Source organism: Hyperolius riggenbachi, chromosome 4 (genome assembly GCF_040937935.1).
Source record: "Hyperolius riggenbachi isolate aHypRig1 chromosome 4, aHypRig1.pri, whole genome shotgun sequence".
Classification (NCBI taxonomy): domain Eukaryota; kingdom Metazoa; phylum Chordata; class Amphibia; order Anura; family Hyperoliidae; genus Hyperolius; species Hyperolius riggenbachi.
In genome coordinates this window covers 398,845,117-398,861,684 of record NC_090649.1, presented here as the reverse complement: position 1 = coordinate 398,861,684, position 16,568 = coordinate 398,845,117, and the positions used below count along the sequence as shown (strand labels likewise).

General features: G+C 42.5%; 1 long non-coding RNA gene across 1 annotated transcript; it reads right to left on the bottom strand.

Moving 5' to 3' along the window:
- Positions 1–10,312: 10,312 nt before the first annotated feature.
- On the bottom strand, positions 10,313–14,527 carry LOC137570881 (uncharacterized). The gene is made up of 2 exons (XR_011031215.1): positions 14,447–14,527; positions 10,313–10,594 (listed from the first exon to the last, which is right to left on the bottom strand). It is a non-coding gene; the product is annotated as an uncharacterized lncRNA (long non-coding RNA).
- Positions 14,528–16,568: the final 2,041 nt, after the last annotated feature.

Here is a 16,568-nt window from a genome sequence, read left to right as displayed (position 1 = left end):
TAGTGAAGAAACGGACCGTTCCACGGGGGATGGGGGCATGGGCCAGGCAATCCTGAGCGACGGGAGGGTGAGGGGAGGGTTCAGCAGCTGGGCGGGTGGGCTAGGGAGGCTTAATACATACCTTATCTTCATAGGCAGCCAGCGGTAGAGGCTTCCGTCTTCTTCCGCTTCAGGTGACTACATGACACGTCATGCGACTAGTCACATGACGCGTTGTGTAGTCACAGCGGAAGAAGAGGAAGCCTCTACCGCCGGCTGCCTATGAAGATAAGGTATGGATTGACAAGTGAAAACAGATCCGATCAATCATTGATCAGATCCGTTTTTTACTAATGTGAACAGGGCCATGGACGAGCCATCCGGATCTGGTGAAGCGGAGACCGGATCCACTCACTGGATCCGTTTGGCTGAAAACGCAAATGTGAACCGGGCCTAAGGCTCAGAGGACAAGGCACTCTGGAGAAGCTGTGGGTGAGGCTTGTTTAGTTTATAGGGAATTAGAGTATTAAAACAAAAAACAAGTATTTGGCTTGAGAAATGCCCTATAAACTACAGTATATGAAAGGAACACAATTATGCAATGAGTAAAAGTTTATCTCGGATCCACTTTAAGTTCCTTTCTACCATGTCCTGAACACAGATATTCTCATTTGTGCAGATGTCTGTACCCTGAAGCAAACAAGCCTATCCACCTCCTTCAAAGTGCTTGAATCATCTTGTCGAACTGATGAACTTTAAAACAAACTGACAGCAGTGATAATTAGTGGAATATTGTATCCAATAATTTGTTCATTTGGCTCGGGACAAACCAAGCCGACAGGAAGATTTTCCGGTTCTTGCCCACTGCCATATCGCTATTGCTTTCAAGCACAGTGGTTTGGACTCCTGCCACTCTGTGCATATAAGAAAGGGCTGCATGATTTTCCATCTGTAATGACACCGTTTTGTGATATAAATCCTCTGAAAAAATACTCTGATGGGCAAGCTTCAATGCTCTCAAATCAAGCAGTGTTGCAGATGGTTGAGTGTAGGCTCTTCATCCTTATACGACTGTTGGACAGTGGCATTTTTCCTTTTGTCTGAACCACACTCGACTTTTATTGGCAAGAGTAACTTTGTTGGCCCAGGGCACCGCCTCTTCAAAAAATTAGGTCAGAAAATGTTGCATATATCTGGAAAGTTATCTGTCCAAGCCTGAGTGCATATGGAGAGAGTATTAAGCAAACAGGGATTTTCAGACAGTACAGTACAGAAGTTCCAATACAACATATGTGAACAACAGTTACTCAGCAGCACAGGGCTGAACACTTGATCCCACCCACCTCCTTTCTCTGCTGCTGAGAGATTAACTCCTTGTGGCCAGCACTGTAGCGAACTAGTGTTATTATCTTCCAAACCATATCTCCCCTGATAAATGGGTAAAAAAGAAATGAACCCTTCCCATTCTTTACCTAGTGTGTTTATAGTAGTTAAGGGTACCTCTCATTACCCTGCCCTCCTTGCAACGAGAAACCACTTCTTACCTGTTTATTTAAGCCTTTTGTTAAGGCACAGGGTAGGGTGTGGGAAAGATAAAATGCTACACTGTTATCTAGCCTTAAAGAGAATCTGTATTGTTAAAATCGCACAAAAGTAAACATACCAGTGCGTTAGGGGACATCTCCTATTCCCCTCTGTCACAATTTCGCCGCTCCCCGCCGCATTAAAAGTAGTCAAAAACTGTTTTAAAAAGTTTGTTTATAAACAAACAAAATGGCCACCAAAACAGGAAGTAGGTTGATGTACAACATGTCCACACATAGAAAATACATCCATACACAAGCAGGCTGTATCCAGCCTTACTTCTGAATCTCAAGAGATCACTTGTGTGTGTTTACCTTCTGTCCCCAGCTTCTCTCATGCACTGAACATTACAGGCTTCCTGCAGACAGCTCTGCCTATGTCGTTAATTCCTCAGTATGTGACAGACCAGCTCCTTTCACAGCCTCCAGAGGAGGATTTTTATCCAGCTCTCTTCTATCACTGATAAGATAGCAGAGAAGCTGCTGGCTAATGTAAATAAAACACACACTGGAGTGTGCATAGAGGAACAGTTCAACACTGAAGAACTTGGCAGCCTTCCAGACACAGGCCGACAAGTCTGACAGGGGAAAGATACATTGATTTATTACAGAGATGGTTATAGTAGAAAGAGCTGCAGCAAGCCAGATCACATTAGAATAGGTTTAGGAACTTGTAGGAAGGTAGAAAAAACGTTGTAATTTTTGTTACAGAGTCACTTTAACCTCCCTGGCGGTAAGCCCGTGCTGAGCACGGGCTATGCCGCGCAGGGGGATTTCTCAGGCCCTGCTGGGCCGATTTTGATAATTTTTTTTTTGCAGCACGCAGCTAGCACTTTGCTAGCTGCGTCTGCCCTCTGATCGCCGCCGCTCTGCACCGATTACACGGCGCTCGCTGCGCCGTGAGGCCCCCCCCCAGACCCCAGTGCTGGCAGCTCACACAAAAATGAAACAATAACAATAATATCACTGGCCTGCCTGCGCAGGCACACTAGCCCAATCTGGTCTGCTCTACTACGCAGGAGCAGACAGCTTGCACCTGTAGACTAGAGCTGACCAGATGAGGCTTGGCTTTTTTTACCTGAGCCCGAGTGGAAAGCCACTTTTCGGGGGTGCCAGCGCTGGATTGCCTCTGCTGAGGAGGACTGCGAGTCCCTCCATCGAGCAGCACCAACCCCCGCAAAGCTGGTCGGTCACCACCAGACGACAGCTACTTTGCATGCACGGCCCTGAAGCACACCCAGCCTGACCGCTTCAGGGATAGTTCTGTGCATGCACAGTAGCTATTTTTGCATACTGTGCATACGGAAGCACGGTGAGAAATTGCGTGACTGGCCAGCTTTGCGGTGGTCGCATCTGCTTGGACGGAGTATGGCGCAAGCACAGGATGACTGCAGGGGGCTGCAAGAAGCCCCAGGTAAGTTAAACTGCTTTTTTTTACACTCTAGATTACTTTTAATAATATTGTATATATATTTTTGCACTGTGTTCTGGACAGCAGATGTTTGTTCACATGCAGCTGTATTGCTTTTACTGTAAGCCTATTTGCCTGACTTCAAAAGTATTTTATTTTTTTTAATCATCCACAACGCTGACAGCTTACCATAATGCTAATGCAGAATACAGTACACTGCACATATTTATTTCCGCTACTTTACAAAAAAAGGACTATTCTGCAGTCACCTAAGAAGATTTGGTATTTTTTCACGTTTCTTTAATATGCTTATGCTTAAAATATGCAGAACTTCTTAATGACACTCCGACTAGCCCATTAGCAGGAACATTGCGGCACATTCTTAGGATTTAGAGCCTCCAGAAGCTTCATCTATTCACATTACGTTCCTCAGAATGAATCCTTGGCATCCGTAATCTGAAGAGCAAATGCACTTTTTTGAACCTGATGTCATTCCATTAACTTGTACATTTATGGATTTAGCTCCATGCATTTTACATCTAGACTCAAGATGATATAGTATTCATTTATGAGGTGAAAGTACAGTTTTCAATGTACAGGCTTTCTAGTATTTAGTATAAGTCTTTACCATTATGGATTTTTTAAAAACATAAAAGGAGTCTCACCAAGGACACCTTTTTGTATGTTCTCCCCATCAGGGGCAAATGCAGGATTCTCAAGGTGCAATTCCAAAAATATCAACATTGTGGATGTGGCTTTTTAATTTGTGGTTGTGCAATGCAATTTGGGCATCTTGGAACCGGGCCAATCAAAATCAGCAGTAAGTGCATCTGAAGGTGGCCACATGCTACACAATAACATCATTTGATTTTATGGCAATTCAATAAAACCAATTTTATTCAAGTGAGAAATTGATTAAATTTACGTTTTTTTATCAATATAAGTCTATTGTAAGTGACTGATTCTTCTGATTCATTTTTATGAAAATTAATTAATGTAGAATAGATTGTCAATTTCTTGATGTATAGACCCAAGCAGAGCTTTCAAACATTTTTTTCCATAAATGGAGAATACCCGTATATACTCGAGTATAAGCTGAGTTTTTGAGGCCAAAAAAGTGGCCCAAAAGTGGGGGTCTCGGCTTATACTCGGGTGCCCCCCTCCCCTGTGTGCACCATTCACCGCAATGTGTAAAAAAAAGAAAAAGCCGAGCAGCGTTAATGATCACGTGCATTCTCTCACCCTGCTTGCCACTATGTGTAATGTAATCCGTGTCCCTCCTCCTTCCGATTGCCGCATGCATAAAGTAATCCATGTGCTCCCCCCCTCCTCCACTTGCCATTATGTGTAAAGTAAAGTAATCCGCAAGATATTCCCTCTCCACCAGACTGTCCAACCTTTGAAGAGTTCTTCGTGTCCCCCAGGTGTCAGGATTTGCAGCCGCAGGGTGAGTGAATCTTTCCGATCCATGCTGTGTTGGGATGCCTTTTCCTGTCCGTCGCAGGTTAATAAGAGACGCCACAAAGGCGTCATAACAACGAGCCTGCGACGGACAGGAAGAGGCATACCAACACAGCGCAGACCGGTAAGAATATACTGCAGCTGCATATCATGACTCCCGGAGGACACGGAGGACACTTCAAAGGGTGGCCATACACTCCAGTCTGGTGGAGAAGGTATGTCCTGGGGATTACTGTATTTTACACATAGCAGCAAGTTGAGGAGAGGGAGTACATGGATTACTTTATGCATACCGGAAATCACGGGGAGGGAGACGCGGATTACATTACACATAGAGAGGGAGGAAGGGCACTCAGTGCAATGTGTAACAAAAAAGATGAGCTGCACTGATGATTGAGGGTGCACTTGAGGGAGGGGGCGCTCTGTCATTAAGGAAAGAAAAGCATCCCTGGAGATAAGAGGTTAAAGCTTTTCTGGGATTGTATGGACTGTCACTGTGGGTTCAAAGTTCCCTCTCTTACTGCCCCTTGGGCATTCATGTACCTATGGTTACTGTTGTTGTACTATATAGTAATCATTATGGTTCTTACATTAAGATATACTGTAGATTAAAGGTACAATGTGGTCTGTTGGGACTTTTTATGGCTGGTTCACACTGATCCCAATTGCAATCGCCTACCAAAGGTGACATCACTGCAGCACTTTGCACATGGCTGGGGGCATGTGATAGCAGCTATTTTATTGTACAAAATATGGATAGAAGTGAGTGTGAGTTAAGTCCTCACTGAGTCTACATGTTTCTTTACAATGTTTCTCTCCATATATACTGACCTAAAGGTGTTGCATTGCCTACCCTCGGCTTATATTCGGGTCAATCATTTTTCCCACGATTTTTAGGTAAAAGTTGGGGGGTCGGCTTATACTCGAGTCGGCTTATACTCAAGTATATACGGTAATTGAACACACATGTGATACATTGATTGTAATTCTCGAATTGAAAATAAATATAAAAAATATTGTATCATATGTGGCCACCGTGACTGTCCCAATTCAAGTTGCATACAATATTGGAGAAGAGTCTGGTGCACACTTATTTCAGTTCCCATACAGAAAAGTGAGATATTCCACCTCCTTGAGCAGGAGCTACAAGGCCACATACTTAAAGAGGAACTGGCTACATACTTAAAGGGGAACTTCAGCCTAAACAAACATACTGTCATCAAGTTACATTAGTTATGTTAATTAGAATAGATAGGTAATATAATCTCTTACCCACCCGGTTTTAAAAGAACAGGCAAATGTTTGTGATTCATGGGGGCTGCCATCTTTGTCATGGGGGCAGCCATCTTTTTGGTTGAAAACAGGTGACAAGGAGCAGGAGACACAGTTCCATCTGTCCTGTGTCCTGATTACCCCTCCCAGCTGCACACGCTAGGCTTCAAATGTCAAATTCGAAATGTAAAAAAAAAAATTGCACCAAAACAGCAGAACGAGAACAACAACATCAGAAATCCCATCATGCTTTGCACAGCATCAGGGGAAAAAAGCCCGGGCAGTTTTCTTCTGTGCAGCTAAAAATGAGGCTTGTTTAAGAGAAACAAAGTTCTGATGCTGTGAAACTGTTAAAGTAACACCAGGCCTTTTCAGTGCTGCTGAGTCGATTTTTAGTCCGGAGGTTCACTTTAAAGAGGAACTTTAGCGAAAAGGGAAAAAAAATCAATACATTACAAAGTGAGAAGTAAAAAAATAGGAGAGAGATAAAGAAATGATTGATATCTGCCATGTAATTTGTTCATGTTGTTTGATCTACAATGAGCCTGCATGCCATCTTTTTGAATACTGGCAGACAAGAAACAAAATAGCACCAACTGCCATTATTTATAACCACGCCCACCAACATTGCGATAGGCTAAAAGGTTGTTTTTTAGAGATATATGTACTGAGAGATACTGGTTGCTTGGCAGCTGGAAACAGCCGTTATTTACCTCAATGCAAAAAGGTTCACAGACAGGAAACTGTCAGGACCTAGGTCCTGACATCACACTGTGGAAGGGGTTTCACCACAATATCAGCCATATGGACCTCCTTGATGATCTACTTGAGAAAATGTAAATATTTCTCATGGGAAAGGGAGTATCAGCTACTGATTGGGATGAAGTTCAATCCTTGGTTATAGTTCCTCTTTAACCTATTTTGGTTCCTGGACGTAGAAACTACGTCCAGGAACCATGCGCGCTATTCGCGCGCTCCCGCGGCCGATCGCGCACGTGCACGCGCACTCCCGGCCGCGGGTTCGGTAGCCAGGGAATCAATGTATTGGGCTATGGTGCCCGATCACTGATTCCTCTCCCCCGTTGAAAAAGCAACAGCTTCTCTCGGAAGCTGTGCTTTTTCTGGCTGTTCCCTCCCCGATGCGTCACTCTAAGCGTGTGTTACGCTTAGAGTGACGTCATGTAAACAAACTCATGGCCGCCATCTTGTGGCCAAAAAGTAATACTACAACTGAAAGTAAAAATAAATTAAAATGAACACACATTTACATTATAAATCTATTGTTTACCTCCCACCCTCCCAAAACTACCCAAATAAAATGTTTACTATAAAAAAAAAAAAACCATTACAATAAAAAAAAAAAACATGTAAATATTTACCTAAGGGTCTAAACGTTTTAAATATCAATGTAAAGATGAAATATTTCTATATTTTTTTTTATTTTAAACTTGTTAATAGTGATAGATGCAAAATGGAAAAAATGCACCTTTATTTCCAAATAAAATATTGTCGCCATACATTGTGATAGGGACATAATTTTAACGGTGTAATAACCGGGACATATGGGCAAATACAATACGTGAGTTTTAATTATGGAGGCATGTATTATTTTAAAACTATAATGGCTGAAAACTGAGAAATAATGAATTTTTCCATTTTTTTCTTATTCTTCCTGTTAAAATGCGTTTACAGTAAAGTGGCTCTTAGCAAAATGTACCCCCCAAAGAAAGCCTAATTGGTGGCGGAAAAAACAAGATATAGATCAGTTCATTGTGATAAGTAGTGATAAAGTTATAGGCTAATGAATAGGAGGTGAACATTTCTCACGTGAAAACCACGGAACCTGAATGGGTTAAGAAATGACACTCTTGAATGGCAGAAGTTTGACACACTCTTGTGAGCAAAAAAACTCTTCTCAATCAGGCCCACAATAACCACATGAAGAAAGCCATGGAGAAGACACTAACGACAACCAGGGCCGGATTTGTACTTTTTACCGCCCAAGGCCAACTATACCATCTGTATGGTTGTTAACTCTGTGTGCCCCAATGAGAATTCTACTTACTTTCCATCATTGGAGGTCACAGACAATAACTATTTCAGTAATACGCATATAGATTATACGTTTTTTCCTTAAGAACTTTTATGTTATGTTTGCCAGCTCGTTAATGATGGACCCATTGTGTCTCCATGTGAGTTAAGCTGGCCACTAACGGTCCAATTTCTAGCGAAAAATCGTTAGAGCGATCAGAAATTCTGAACGGATTGGTTGTAAATAATCTCCATTGGTGGACACAATCGATTATGAACGAGTGAAAAAAATGTCGCCCGAATGAATTTTCGTCGAATGAAAATTTGGATTTCCTTGGTGGTCGTGATAGATAGGAAGCAATGATTGGTTAGTTGATGGTGTAGTGAACGATTTTTCGTCCGATCAGAATTTCTGATCGCTCGAACGATTTTTCGCTAGAAATTGGACCGTTAGTGGCCACCTTTAGGCTGATGTGTACCTGCAGGATAGAGCTTACAGGACTTGCAGGGATGACACAAGTACAGGACAGAGAGTTCAAAGGTTAAAGCTATCCTTGTAGGTAGGGATGGCTGTATAGAACAGCTTTACTGCCCCTCACTGAGCCGCCCCTAAATTTCTGGTGCCCTAGGCCATGGCCTATGTGGCCTTGCCAGAAATCCGGCCCTGACGACAACACTCCTTAATGTGGCAATGCATGGCGACATTAATGTTTTCTCAGCAACCCAATATTTACCTCTATGGGGGAGATGTACCTAGACATCCATTGGCATAATAATTTACAATCTGGATTTGTTTAAATAGCTATACATAATATTTAGGTCTTGTCAATCGCTGCATTGATGTCATCTGGTTGTGAACCACTCGCTAGGTAATGAGTTCACCTTCCAGTCTTATTGAATTCAAAATACCAAAGTGGCTTCAAGTGTATCCCCTGAGCCCAATTCTCCTGTCCCTCATACACCAAGCACTCCTATGTTCAGTGCCCGCCTACACATGTCCCTGCTAGAGCAGGTGCTCTTTTACCTATTGCAGCTTCCTCAAGCAAGCAAGTGCTCCTCAATCCCCTGTAGCCAGTACTATGTCCCTACCATGCATCCTGTGCTCCTATTTTTCCAGGACCCCTTGAAACATGTTCTCCTGTAAGTGCCAAGTGACGTCATCATTCTCTCCAGTAATTATCAATGCTCAGTCTCTAACCACCCACCTCATAGTGAGTGCTTCTCCATTTCCTCAATTAGCCAATTAGCAATCTTCTGTTCCTCCTCCTTAGATACTGCTCATACAACCTTTAGCAGTCAATCTTCACCCATCCCACCATTGTAATTAGTATGACCCCAATACAACCCTGTGATTATTGACTTGCCTGCCATAAATATCAACACACACACACACACACACACACACACACACACACACCACCGCCGCCACCACCACCACCACCACACACACACACACCCCACACACACACCACCACCGCCGCCGCCGCCGCCGCCACCACCACCACCACACACACACACACACACACACACACACACACACACACACACACACACACACACACCCGCCGCCGCCGCCGCCACCACACACACACACACACACACACACACACACACACACCACACACACAACACACACACACCACCATCACCACCGCCGCCACCACCACACACACACACACACACACCCCACACACACACACACACACCACCACCACCACCGCCGCCACCACCACACACACACACACACACCCCACACACACACACACAACACACACAACACACACACACACACCACCACCACCACACACAAACACTCACACACTATAATTATAAAGCCGTGGACAGCAGTGTCTTTTGAAGCACTTATCTCAACTGTCTCTCATTGTTTATTCTTTGTTTATTGTTTTTCCACAGAGAAAAGTTCAAAGAGTCAGTAGCCTGCTCTGTGAATTCATTTAAAATGCTAAGTGTATTGTAGAAACTGCAATTATTAGAGAATGATGCAATGTTGTTAAAAAAAAAACCTATTTACCTGAAAATAAAAATATAACACTAATTTTTTTTTGCTACTAATGCTCTAATAGTTATCCGTACTACACAACCAATTCATTATATCATGATGTTTTTTTTTGATTCAGTGTCACATTAAGCCTTTGGATCAGCACAATGTGATTTAGTGTTCAGGAAGATAGGTAATTCATGATAACATATATTCTTCGAACACTGCTGTTCCAGCGCAGAAGATTTGGGCGCAGCTGGCGCCACCATAGGCCGTAATAGGATTTACGGCTATAGCGGCGCACAGTGAGTAACTTTGGCGCCGTCAGAAGACGGAGTTGAAGTTACTTTTTAAACACTGTAAGTCGGCCTCCAGCAATTGCTGGAAGTCGAATTATTTCATTCACCCACTATCCACGTGGACCTAGAGGTGGAATAGTATTTAACGTTGCCAGGAACTTGTGCAGAAGCAGGATAAGCCATACCGGCTGTGTCCTGCGCCCAAGTCTCCCGATGGCGATTTCTATCATATGCATATTCTTCTCTACATTCAAGACGTCAAAGACAGTGGGCACCGTCCATTGTGAAGCAGTATTTATTGCACTTAACTTATCCAATCATAGTGCATGAATTATTGAACAGTTCTGCTATTACAGCATGTTATAGTGCAGCGTATATGTGAGAAGGCGGTGGGTGCGAGAGGCATGGATGGCTGTTTCACGTCGCTATGGATGATTGCTCGATGCTCACGCTGGGTCTGGGCAAGCATGCTGTAATAACAGATGGAGCCCTTTGTCTTTGACGTCTTGCATTCAGAAAAGTACATGTATCTTCCTTCTTGGATCACCTTGAAGCATGTCTGGAAACCAATTGGAAAATGTCGTCAACAGAGTACGGTGAGATATAAGCCTTTTTTTTCACTCATTGATTAGTGCTTATGTAAAGAGTGCCGCACAAACTTTTGTTTCACCTCTGAATATACAACATATATTTATCTCTTACCAACTCTGACCATTTATCAGAAGCATAGCCGGTTCTATCATGAAGCAAGGTGAAACACTTGCATCAGGCACAGAAATTACAGGGGCCACATGTTTGTACTGTGTTTACACTTACAGCATGCAGTCAGAGTAGGAGAAGATGAAAATTAATATCAAAGCGCTACAGTAAGAACTATGCAGTCCAACGGAGTGTGCTGCAACCAGGTCTGGCAGACCTATTTACAGTCTATATAAAATGTATAGCTCACATCTAAATATATATATCTTTCTGAGGTTCAAGTGCAGATTTTAATCCTGCGCGTATGGTCCTCCACCATAGACACCCAACAGCATGCAGACTCACTAGATAATTTGGCCGCTATTAGACTGGCCAAATGCGCACATATCCAGGAAGCCTCTGTGCCTCAGGATCCTGGTGCCACCTCCACATAAGATTGTATCTGCCATAGATTTTATCCCAATATTATGCAGTATGTACCTCAAAGAAAATGCTCACATAGCGTGATACCGTAAAAACAATGGCATCTTTATTTTAAAAATACACTCACATGCTGCTTGATGTTAACATGGCATAGAGTTATCATACAGGCTCTCCCCCGTTGCCTAGCTGGGCAGTCCTGGACCACATTGATGTATAAGCCGGCACTCCACTCCAACATACAACGCCGATACAGCAGGTCTCGGCGTAATTCCTAGTATGTCCAGTCCCCGCCCGATCGATTTCGTCACTCCCTCGTGACTCATCAGAGGCACAGGGACTGGACATTGTACTAGGATACAAATTTCCATGCGTGCGCTGCTATTGGCCGTCCCCGCTATCTGCCTGTCCTCATTGGGTCACAGCGCGAGTGCGCTTCGCGCTACTATTGGCCCTTTTCCCTGGCTTGTGGGCATTCCCATTCTCACTGCTCTGACGCTATGATTGGCTTCTGAGTCCAGGGTGGCTATTGGTTCTATTATGTGGGTTTTTTTTCTTTCTCCGGCGCTATGATTGGCCATTTGGTTTGTTTACAATATCCCGACACTATCAGCATGATAATTACACTGACTGCCCTTCTACATTACCCTCATCCACACAATCCCGCTGTGTAGGGGGGGAGCAGCCCGTTTATATGTATTTAACCAGTTCACCCCCAAGGGTTTTTATTCTAGCAGACCAGAGCAATTTTCACCTGTCAGTGTTCCTCCCTTTTATTCCCTAATAACTTTATTACTACTTATCACAAGAAAATGATCTATACCTCATTTTTTCCGCCACCAATTAGGCTTTCTGTGGGTAGTACATTTTGCTAAGAAATGTTTTATTCTAAATGCGTTTTAATGGGAAAAATACAAAAATAATGGAAAAAAATCATTATTTCTCAGTTTTCAGCCATTATAGTTTTAAAATTAAACATTCTCCTTTAAATAAAACCAACACATTTGCCCAATTATTAAACCATTTAAATTATGTCCCTATCACAATGTATGGCGACAATATATTATTTTGAAATATAAGTGTTATTTTTCTGTTTTTTTTTTTTTTTTTTGTTCTGGCCATAATTACAAGCCTCTATGTAATAAACTAAAATTAATGTTCCCTTATAAAATATAGATTAAAAAAGCTAAGTCCCTAAGACAGCTATTTATTTATTTATTTTAAGCTGTTTTTTTTACAAGTGTTTTTTTTTGGGGGAGTGGGAGGGTTGGAAATGTAATTTTATTAATTTTATTAATAATGTGTATGTACTTGTATATGTATGTGTTTGTATGTGTAATATACTTTTGGGCCACAGGATGGCGCTAGTGAACACTTAGTTATAGGAAGTGTTAATTTTTTTTTTACACTTTATTTAACTGTAACAATTTTCTGTTTTTGTGAATGGACGTAGCCGCTGTTCGCGGTCACGTCCATTCACTCCAGGCACTGCGATTGGGTAGAAGACCGCTCGGTCCTCTTCCCCAATCACTCAGCACGGGATCCCGATGGAAACGGCGGCGGTAGCGGCGGCGGGAACGCGCAACATATTAAAACGTCATGTTGCCGTTAATAGGGTAAAGCATGACGTTTTAATACGTTAGTGTGTCATTAAATGGTTAAACCAGACATCTCAAAACTTTTTTACAACCAATCTAAAAAGGAAAATGTAAGAAAAATATAAAAATTTTAAATATAAAAAATATATATAATAATATAAAGCAGCTTTTGCCTTCGGCAACTATACATCACTGCACAGCGGGATTGTGTGGATGAGGGTAATGTAGAAGGGCAGACAGTGTAATTATCATGCTGATAGTGCTGGGGAATTGAGTGTATTTTTAAAATAAAGATGCCATTGTGTTTACGGTATCACGCTATGCGGGGATTTTCTTTGAGGTACATACTGCATGATATTGGGATAAAATCTGGCGGCAGATACAATCTTATGTGGAGGTGGCACCAGGATCCTGAGGCCCTGAGGCTTCCTGGATATATGCGCATTTAGCCAATCTAATAGTGCCCAAATTATCTGGTAAGTCTGCATGCTGTTGGGTGTCTATGGTGGAAGACCATACACGCAGGATTGAAATCTGCACTTGAACCTCAGAAAGACAAATGTTTGGATGTGCGCTATACATGTTATATAGAGTAGGAGAAGAAGCGAGAGGAGAGGTGAAGAAGTCATCATTGGGGAAAGCAGCTTGTTGTGCTATGTGAGGAGTCTGACAGTGAGAGAGGAAGGGGAGGCAGGATAGCAGTAGTATTTTACTTGACTTGCACAGCAGAAGGGAGGAGGTGGCACTGCTGTCCTGACTTAGGAGAAATGGAGGACATCTGACTGGCTGAGGGTGAGTAGTTTGTTTGTCACAGACTCACAGCCAGCCAGTGTGCTATTGTGTTGAGCTGCAGCATGCCATGTCTCAAGTTGTTGCATATGCTCCCTTGCTTACTGAGAAGATTAAATGAAGCAGAGTAAATTGTTGGGTGTTGTGCAATCATTCCAAATAGGAGGGGGGGGGGGGGATGCGGAGTATCCTCACAAGTTTGCCTCAGGCAGCAAAAAGTCTAGAACCAGGCAGTGACTTATAAGCTTGCTTAATTTGTACCTATAGGGCTTGTCCGTATGGACTAAGTGTTTGTACCTTTTTCCCTGGTATGGTTCTCGGCTAGTGTGTGGTCTAGAACCAGCCCTGATCAGAAGGAGCAATGCTAAAGCTGAAATACTTTGGACACACAATGACAAGGCGGGACTCATTGGAGAAGACCTTGATGCTGGGAAAGATATGGGGCAAAAGGAGTGGACTGTAGAGAATGAGATGGCTGGATAGTATCATGGAAGCAATAAACATGAGCTTGGACAAGCTTTGAGAGCCAGTAGAGGATAAAGGAGCCTGTGGTACCGTGGTCCATGGGGTCCCAAAAAGTAGGGACTGAACCTTATAAATGGTAGATGTGAGCCTACCCACACCATGAAATAAGTATACTGTATATACTGTAGTTCCTGCAATGATAGATGAATTCATGCTATAAGGCTTACTTTATTATGCTTAGTTATATTTATCACTTTTTTTTCCATCTGAGATTATTAGTATGACTCATTTTATAGTATGTTTAGGTTCAACACCTGAAAAGTAGATTTATGGACCATCAGTGCAATGTTGCAGATTGATTATTCCTGGGCATTTGCCTGCCAATAAATCTCCACACATCTTTTATGATCTTCTACAAAGTTCTAAAAAAAAATACACACCTTTTACTTCAGAAATAAAGCATCTTCCCACATGTGTCTGCAGGGCTCTTCATTTTGGTGCTAAATATTGGGTAACCATGGAAACTCATTTTCTGACATACAGTAATTTTCTCTGCTGATAATAAAAACGGATGTAACTACTGTGTATTCTAGTCATATCTTTCCTCAGATTTTAATAGATTTCAGTAAATTCTTTCACTTAGCTTCTAATAGCTTCTAAGCATTAAGCCTAATTGGAATGACAAAGCACAAAATAACAGGGTCTTTAAAAGGCTACATGTATCAAACTTGGCAAGCAGATTTGGTCTTTTCAGCTAAAATAGAATATTGGAAAATATTTATCTTGCTGAAAACTTTAAAATAAAACTTATGGCTTCTTCTTCGATATTAAATTAAACATAAACTAGATTAGAATATATACAATAAAATATATAGCCTCAAGGCCTTGTACACATTTGTATTCCCCCCCCCCCCCAAACAAAGTGGCAAAAGATGGGCATGGCCACCCACTGCATAAAGTGTGTTGTGACCAAAAATGGGCGAGGCTATGACATGATGTGGACAGAGCCAATTGCATGATGCTATCATGTCAATATGGGCCAAAAATCTCCAGACAATGCTATAAAGAATTGAATCAGCTCTGATGGCAAAAAAATAAGTCCTACTCAGTACTAGCAAGATATAGTCAGAACACTGTCACCTCTGTGCCTCTTTTGTCCCTTTCTGTGTCACCTCTAATCCCCCTGTGCCTCTTTTGTCCCCTGTGCCACCTCTGTTCCCCTGTGTTACCTCTGATCCCCGTGTCTCTTGTCCCCCTGTACTTTCTCTGTTCTCGTGTCTCTTTTGACCCTCTCTGTGTCACCTCATGTCCCCCTGTACTTTTCTTGTCTGCCTGTATCACCTCTGTTCCCCTGTGCCTCTTTTATCCCCTCTGTGTCATCTCTTGTCCTGCTCTGTGTTACCTCTTTTCCCCCTCTGTGTCAGTTCTGATTCCCCGTGTCACCTCTTGTTCCCCTCTGTGTCACCTCTATGTCAACTCTTGCCCCCCTCTGTGTCACCTCTGTTCACCCTTTGTCACCTCTTGTCCCACTCTGTGTCACCTCTGTTCCCCATGTGTCATTTCTTGTCACCTCTATTCCCTGTATCACCTCTTGTCAGCTGCAGTCAGTTTTGTTTTGTTGTCTCTGGGGTGGCTCAGAGCATCTCTGTTACTAACCAATCAGAGGTGGCCTTGTGATGTGCTGATCTACCTTTTTTTGCATGCTTAAACTTCACTTCGTGTCGCACCCAGGTTATGCATATACATGTTTTTAATTTAGTTGGAGGTAGGGACCTTCCCAGCAGAGCATAATCTCAGATGGAAAAAAAGTGATAAATATAACTAAGCATAATAAAGTAAGCCTTATAGCATGAATTTATCTATCATTGCAGGAACTACAGTATATACAGTATACTTATTTCATGGTGTGGGTAGGCTCACATCTACCTCATCGTGGTGGGAGGGTCAAGTACTTGATAATGTGCATACAAGCTATTATGGAAACCAACATACTCCAATGGTAGCTAGGTGCATTTGATTTGAATGCAGGGTGTGTATTTTGTCTATTAGTAGGCTCTGCATACTTGCTGCAGGTAGTCATTTGGATGCAGCTTGTCCTAAGTAGCGCTGCCCCGTTTTCCCTGTGTAGAAATGCTGTCAGTTATAACTGAAAGGACAACTGATATGCACGGTAATGTCCATGTTTCCCTATGGCTTAGTGGGCGACAATACAGTTTACCAGTGTGCTGACCCAGAAGTTGTTACAAGGTCATTGCCATTTTTAAAATGGACAGAATATACCATTGATCACAGTAGATAAACAGGACATGGGAGAGGAGAGATTTATGAGTAGACTACATGGCGAAGCAAAGAAAAACAGCGATGGAGATTTTGGCGCCACCATAGGCCATAATATTAATTATGGTTAAAGTAGTGCTTAGACAGTAATTTGGGCGCCGTCAAAAGACGGAGCCCAAATGATTTTAAAAACAGGGTAGTTTCTATCATTGCAGGAACTACAGTATATACAGTATACTTATTTCATGGTGTGGGTAGGCTCACATCTACCTCATCGTGGTGGGA